This window comes from Arachis stenosperma, chromosome 9 (genome assembly GCF_014773155.1).
Source record: "Arachis stenosperma cultivar V10309 chromosome 9, arast.V10309.gnm1.PFL2, whole genome shotgun sequence".
Lineage (NCBI taxonomy): Eukaryota > Viridiplantae > Streptophyta > Magnoliopsida > Fabales > Fabaceae > Arachis > Arachis stenosperma.
The window spans coordinates 72,809,565-72,817,609 of record NC_080385.1 but is presented as its reverse complement, the minus strand read 5'-3'; the positions used below and the strand labels follow the sequence as shown (position 1 = coordinate 72,817,609).

Genomic DNA, 8,045 nt, shown 5'->3' with positions numbered 1-8,045 from the left:
CAAGTAATGTCCTAAAATAGGAAATTAAGGAATACTTACAATGGGAAAGCAAAATCCAAAAGCAAAACTTGAACTATAAAATTTTACATTGAAAACCTAATTAAAACCCTAATGAACTAGAGAAAAAACCTAAGCTAACTACCCTAAAACTACTCCTAAAAACTATTCTAAGATGGCTCTCTTTGTTATGTGTTGTTGCTCCTTCATATAGCTCTTCATTTCAGCCTCCAAGCCTTAAAAAATGGGCCAAGAAAGCCCCAAAATTGTGAGTCACGTGCATTTTTAATGGAGGCATGCGATGGTACCTGTGCAGACGCACAGGCGTGTGCGTCCGCACACTTCGCCAAATTTCCACTTGTGCGTACGCACAAATGGTTGTGCGCACGCACACTTTCGCGATGCTCTGGATTCGCTCTCCTTGGGTTCTTGTGCATAAGCACGGGTAGTTGTGTGCACGCACGCATGCTGATTCCTTCTGTGCGTACGCACGCATTCTTGTGCGCACACACGCATGGCTGAGCTCTCCTACTTTGTTTTCTTCATGCTTTCTCCCTAATGCATGCTTCTCTTCCATTCCCTCCAAGCCATTTCTACCTTATTCATCTAAAACCACTCATAAATAACATCAAGGTATCGAATGAAAGGTAAACGGAATAAAATTAGTCAAAATAAGTGCAAAAGAGCAGGTTTTCACATTTGAGTGCTATTTGAGTGCTTAAGTGTGAGTTGATGTGCTAGAATTCATCCAATTTGAGTCAAAATATATCATCAAATTTGGACTCATCAATCAACTATTATTCAAAACAAATATCACTGAAAAAAGAAAAACCTGTAAAACATGTAATGTAGCATATACTAAAGGTGATATAAAATAATCTACTCTTATAGCTAGCCACTATCAGAATTAGTCTAAATATAAACATAAACCTAGTCTAGAATTAAACTAAATATAGAGAGTATACTCCGCAAGCAAGATTGGTTTAGAAGGAAATCTTGCCAAAGGAACAGTCATACATGAGCACAGACTGGACATTAGTTGTTCAGTTCTTCTAAGATCTATTCAACGTTTTCTCTTTCTCTTGGTGGCGTCTTCTACTAAGACCTCTGGATTTCTTCTGCATGCCACAATATTTTTGGAGGAGTGGCGGAGTGACAACCACTACAGAAAGCATAGAAAAACAAATAGAAACAACTGCGTAAGCCAAACAATTTTTAATTAAAAATCATAATCCATATGTAGGAGATAAACATATTATAAAAAGAGAAATAGTGACTCTTACTTCTAATACTCCTCCTTTCCTCCTTCACCTTCAGCACTTCATTTCCAAAATAGAAATAAGTCAATATAAATTCTTATAAACAAGTCAATATATATTACTATCACTAAAGAGAGAATAAACCTCAATTCCAATGATTTTGACTCAAGGGCTTTCAGATCTTTAAGACCACATGTTTCATAGCACAAGGGAATGACTTCTTGGCTGAAAAAGAGACCTACAACACATTCCGAACAAGCCGCATCATTAAGCGAGGCCAAAATATTAGAAAGCACGAAAGAAAAATTTTACAGATTTTACAACATAAGAATTGTACTAACCTGAAATCCAAACAAAAAGTTGAAGGGATTGGACAAAAAATCTTTGAGCAAACACACAAATTAGTATGAGGGGAACCGGACTGAGGGGACTAAGGAACCTGGAATATCAGCAACAATAATGAATATATTGATTATAGAAGTGATAATGATAGATTTCTTTTATTTCTGAAAGTGAAACTCACACATATTGCAAAGAGGGAAGGCTAAAGAAACCAACAGGTATTTGGCCAAACAGGTTCGCCTACTGCATCCATCTGTCATAAAAAATAGGCAAAAACTGCATTGAAGTGTTGAAAACGGCATACCAGTGTAGCACCAGTTGCCTTCGCAACGTGACATATATCCTCTTTCCGCACACGTCTTAGAGCAATTGCATCAGCCTCAACAAAGCACTGAAACAATAGATTAAATAATTAGAATATTACTTAAGACAGAAAAAATTTATGATTCTTACGTCAAAAACCAGACATAATTCAAATAGTAAACCACACAATGCATCAATTTAACTCAAGCCTTTTATTGGTTCAGGAAGCAGAATATTAGTAGTAGATAATGTATATAGTAGATGACAAGAAAACTTTCATAAAAAATCTAGCTACAGGCATAACATAAGTTCTTTGGTGTGATGACTAAAAAGGAAGAATCCTAGATGTGGTGGTAACTAAGCTATATTAATCCTACATAGGCATTCTTTTCCTTATCAATATGTAAAGCATAATAAAGAAAATTAGTTATTTTCTTCGCATGCCTAAATGAAATAATTACAACTAATGTCTCTTGCAGAAAGTAAAAACTATTAAGAATTTCAAAGAAAAAAAGAAACTAATATACCTTGAGTGACATGTCATCAATTTCTTTAGTAGTCAGAACAACATTGGCTCCAGCTTTCAATAATTTTTCAATGCGTTTCTTAGTCATATCAGCCTCTCTGCAATACGAAATAAAATGACCAATTGATAAGCCTTGGAGTGAAACTTGGATATTATTTTATTTCCGAGGTGGTAACAATATTGTTTTAGACAAAGCACAAGAAAATTTCCACAATAAAAGACATTGGCATTACACAGTTATTTACTATTTTAAGGAATTGCAAAATTATAGAATTATTAACCATAACAATAATTAAAGGGAAAAATCTATAGAGGGAAAATTTCAGTGCATACAACGGGAAACCCCTGGCCAATTCTTAAGAGCATTTTAAAATTTAACACTTAGCAATATATGGTGAACAGCAACGGTGTTGGTATGTAACACTATTTAATTTTTAACAACAAAATAAATATTCCCACTGAAATATGAAAGGGAGTCTGGCAGGATTTTTTTTAGAATAATATGGAAGGCATGATCATATGTCACTGACAGAAGATTTAAGCATAAATTGTACTAATATTACCTTTGACAAATTTTCTCAAGCTCTCTAGGATCAGTAACTAATACTTGAACACCCAATTGCATTTTAGTCTTCCGAAGATTAAAATCAAGACAGGCAGTTTTTGCAGGGGCAACCCTAAGAAGCATTCCTTGAGTTGCACGGCCAGTATTTAGAACATAACCAATCATCAGAAAGCTGTCTCTAGCACTTTTTCCATGAGCCTTTGATAAACCACTATTTTATGGTTTATATTGTGCTAAATTGAGTGGTTTTATCAGTTCCTTGCACACTTATTCATACAAACTGCATGGTTTTACAAATCCTTCCCAATTTCGTTTTATGATTGAAAACTTGCTTCCTAAGCCTTTAATGTCAATCTTTAATTTCCCTTTATACTATTCGATGTCGTGATCTGTGTGTTAAGTGTTTTCAGGCTTTATAGGGCAGAAATGGCTTAGAGGATGGAAAGGAAACTTGCAAAAATGGAAGGAACACAAGAAACCAAGGAGCTGACCAGTGAGGATCAACGCGTACGCAGAAGACTATCTACGCGTACGCGTGACCAACGCGTACGTGATGGGCGATTGATGATATTTCCAATTGCTTGAGTTTGAATTTTTCACACTAAAAAATGGTTAATGTTGCAAGCGTAGACTAAACTCAACAATTGGCCACCGATCAAATTGAAATTTCACAAGATGTCTCACAAATCAAAATCAATTTAAAACCGAGAGTATTTTTTTTGAACTATGAATGCATATGTTTTCACTAATGAAATGCATGAGCATTACCTAATTGCCAAAAATTTTTTTCACAATAAGTTCATGCCTCTATCACCAATGTTTCCCAAAATTCTCCCACACTTAGAATTTACACACTAATCCATCCAAACTAATCAAAGAGTAATTCGGGGACATCAATGATTTTCCGCTTAAGGGGAGTAATGTGCTATCATCAGAACAAAAGGGAATCCATATGCTCAAAGGGGTTCACAAAGGTGCATGCAAGGGTTGGCCATATAGGTTAGTGAGTTTATCATCAAAAATGGCCTCAATTATGCTAAATTCATCCAAGCACAAATACAGAACATAAAGAATCATGCAAATCAATGATCACAATAAAAAAGGAGTAATAATCACACACAAGAACAACATTATGGTTGAAAAGATGTGACCATTTATTAAAGCTTAAGACTCACAAGGTATGTTGTTAGAGCTCTTTTTCCATGTTCTACAAACAATTTACTCCAAGCAAGTTGGAAAACATAATAACTCCTTTAATTCAATCAATGGTACGCCCTAGAAAAAGATTTCATGGAAAATCCTTGGTGTTTTACCAACTTATTCATTCTACCATACAACATACAAATACTAAGTACTAAATATCCATAGATAATAAAGAAATATTTACAGACAAACTAAACAAGATGAAATATGCTTAAAACTACTCAAATTAAAGAAAAAGTACTACAAGAAACATTGCAAAGAGCCTTGAAAAGAGAGATTTTACCCCGCTTGAAATCATCGATCCTCCCCCACACTTGGTTTGTGCACGGAGGACCGTGCATGCTTATGCTCCGGGAGGGTAAAGAGGGGCCACTTTCAGCTGGTGGATGGTGCACGAAATTGTGATCATCTACAATGGCGCCAATAGACTTGGTGCTCTCAAACGTGAATCACACTTTGTCACAACTTCGCACAACTAACCAGCAAGTGCACTGGGTCGTCCAAGTAATACCTTACGTGAGTAAGGGTGGATCCCACGGAGATTGTTGGTATGAAGCAAGCTATGGTCATCTTGTAAATCTCAGTTAGGCGGATTCAAATGATTTTAATGGTTTTCAATATAAAGGTAAATAAAGCATAAAATAGAGATAGAAATACTTATGTAATTCATTGGTGAGAATTTCAGATAAGTGCATGAAGATGCTGTATTCCTTCTGAATCTCTGCTTTCCTACTGCTTCATCCAGTCATTCTTACTCTTTTCTATGGCAAGCTGTATATAGGGCGTCACCGTTGTCAATGGCTACATCCCATCCTCTCAGTGAAAATGGTCCAAATGCTCTGTCATAGCACGACTAATCATCTGTCGGTTCTCGATCATGTCGGTATAGAATCCAGTGATTCTTTTGCGTCTGTTACTACGCCCAAAACTCGCGAGTTTGAAGCTCGTCACAGTCATTCAATCCCTGAATCCTACTTGGAATACCTCATACAAGTTTTAAACTTTCCAGATTCTCAAGAATGGCCATCAATGGGTTCTAGCTTATACCACGAAGATTCTGATTAAGGAATCCAATAGATACACACTCTAGCTCTCGCCTGTAGAACGGAAGTGGTTGTCAGACACGCGTTCATAAGGATGGATGATGATGAGTGTCACAGATCATCACATCCATTAGGTTGAAGTACGAGTGATATCTTAGAACAAGAATAAGCGTGAATTGAATAGAAAATAGTAGTACTTTGCATTAAAACTCGAGGTACAGCAGAGCTCCACACCTTAATCTATGGTGTGTAGAAATTCCACCGTTGAAAATACATAAGTGATTAAGGCCAGCCTCCAAAACGTGATCAATAGTCTCCTAAGATGAACAATCGATTAAAACTGAGACCAAAGATGTCTAATACAATAGTAAAAATGTCCTATTTATACTAGACTAGTTACTAAGGTTTAAAGAAATAAGTCTAAGTTTAGAAATCTACTTCCGGGGCCCACTTTGGTGTGTGCTTGGGCTGAGCTTGAGCTTTACACGTGTAGAGCCTTTTCTTGGGGTTAAACGCCAAGTTGTAACGTGTTTTTGGTGTTTAACTCTGGTTTGTGACGTGTTTCTAGTGTTTTACTCCAGAATACAGCATGGAATTGGCGTTGAACGCCAGTTTGTGTCATCTAAACTCAAATAAAGTATGGACTATTATATATTTCTGAAAAGCCCTGGATGTCTACTTTCCAACGCAATTGAGAGCGCGCCAATTAGAGTTCTTTAGCTCTAGAAAATCCATTTTGAGTACAGGGAGGTCAGAATCCAACAACATCAGTAGTCCTTTTTCAGCCTGAATCAAATTTTTGCTCAGGTCCCTCAATTTCAGCCAGAAAATATCTGAAATCATAGTAAAGTCCAGAAATATGAATTTTTCATAAAAACTAATAAAAACAACCCTAAAATTAGCTAGATCCTACTAAAAACTACCTAAAAACAATACCAAAAAGCGTATAAATTATCCGCTCATCACAACACCAAACTTAAATTGTTGCTTGTCCCCAAGCAACTGAAAATCAAATAGGATAAAAAGAAGAGAATACTATAAATCTCAAAATATCAATGAATATTAGTTCTAACTAGATGAGCGGGACTTGTAGCTTTTTGCTTCTGAACAGTTTTGGCATCTCACTTTATCCTTTGAAATTCAGAATGATTGGCATCTATAGGAACTCAGAATTTCAGATAGTGTTATTGATTCTCCTAGTTAAGTATGTTGATTCTTGAATACAGCTACTTTTATGAGTCTTGGCCGTGGCCCTAAGCACGTTGTTTTCCAGTATTACCACCGGATACATAAATGCCACAAACACATGACTGGGTGAACCTTTTCAAATTGTGACTCAGCTTTGCTAAAGTCCCCAGTTAGAGGTGTCCACAGTTCTTAAGCATACTCTTTTTGCTTTGGATCATGACTTTAACCACTCAGTCTCAAGCTTTTCACTTGGACCTGCATGTCACAAGCACATGGTTAGGGACAACTTGATTTAGCCACTTAGGCCTGGATTTTATTTCCTTGGGCCCTCCTATCCATTGATGCTCAAAGCCTTGGATCCTTTTTACCCTTGCCTTTTGGTTTTAAGGGCTATTGGCTTTTTCTGCTTGCTTTTTCTTTTTCTTTTATTTTTTTTGCCACTTTTTTTTTGCAAGCTTTTGTTATTCACTGCTTTTTCTTGCTTCAAGAATTAATTTCATGATTTTTCATATTATCAATAACATTTTTCTTGTTCATCATTCTTTCAAGAGCCAACAATTTTAACATTCATAAACAACAAGATAAAAAATATTCACTGTTCAAGCATTCATTCAGAAAACAAAAAGTATTGTCACCACATCAATATAATTAAACTAATTTCAAGGACAATTTCGAAACTCATGTACTTCTTGTTCTTTTTGTATTAGAAACATTTTTCATTTAAGAAAGGTGAAGGATTCATGGAATTATTCATAGCCTAAAGACATAGACGCTAGACACTAATGATCATGTAATAAAGACACAAACATAGACAAATATGAAGTTCAAAAATCGAAAAATAGAGAGATAAAAACAAGGAAGTTTAAGGAATGAGTCCACTATAGTGATGGTGGCGCCTTCTCCTTGAAGGACCAATGGTGTTCTTGAGCTCCTCTATGTCTCTTCCTTGCCTTTGTTGCTCCTCCCTTATAGCTCTTTGATCTTCTCTAATCTCACTGAGAATGATGGAGTGCTCTTGGTATTCCACCCTTAATTGGTTCATGTTATGACTCAATCCTTCTAAAGAAGTGTTGAGTTGTTCCCAATAGTTGTTTGGAGGAAAATGTATCCTCTGAGGTATCTCAGGGATTTCTTGATGAGGGAATTCCTCATGCTCTTGTTGAGGTCCATGAGTGGGCTCTCTTGATGTGCAGTCAAATGCTCTACTACTGAGCTATGGACCCTTGAGATGAATCTCTCCATCTCCCATGACTCAGAGGTGGAAGCAATTGCCTTTCCTTTCCTCTTTCTTGAGGTTTCTCTGGCCTTAGGTGCCATAAATAGTTATGGAAAAACAAAAAAGCTATGCTTTTACCCCACCAAACTTAGAATGTTGCTCGCCCTCGAGCAAAAGAAGAAAGAATAGATGAAGAATAAGAAGAGATGGAGGAGAGGGAGAGTGGAGTAGGTTTTGGCCAAAGGGGAGAAGAGAGGGTAGTGATGTGTGAAAATAAAGAAGGATGGAGGGGTTTATATAGTGGAGAGAGAGGGGTTTATGGTTCGGTCATGTAAGGTGAGTTTGGGTGGGAAAGAGATTTTGAATTTGAAGGTAGGTGGGGTTTATGGGGAAGAGTGGATGG

General features: G+C 36.6%; 1 long non-coding RNA gene across 1 annotated transcript; it reads right to left on the bottom strand.

Annotated features, from left to right (window-relative positions):
* Nucleotides 1-633: 633 nt before the first annotated feature.
* Nucleotides 634-2,085, bottom strand: LOC130947700 (uncharacterized). Its single transcript, XR_009072774.1, has 5 exons — nucleotides 1,780-2,085; nucleotides 1,598-1,695; nucleotides 1,401-1,494; nucleotides 1,281-1,316; nucleotides 634-1,159 (listed from the first exon to the last, which is right to left on the bottom strand). It is a non-coding gene; the product is annotated as an uncharacterized LOC130947700 (long non-coding RNA).
* Between the last annotated feature and the right edge of the window lie 5,960 nt (nucleotides 2,086-8,045).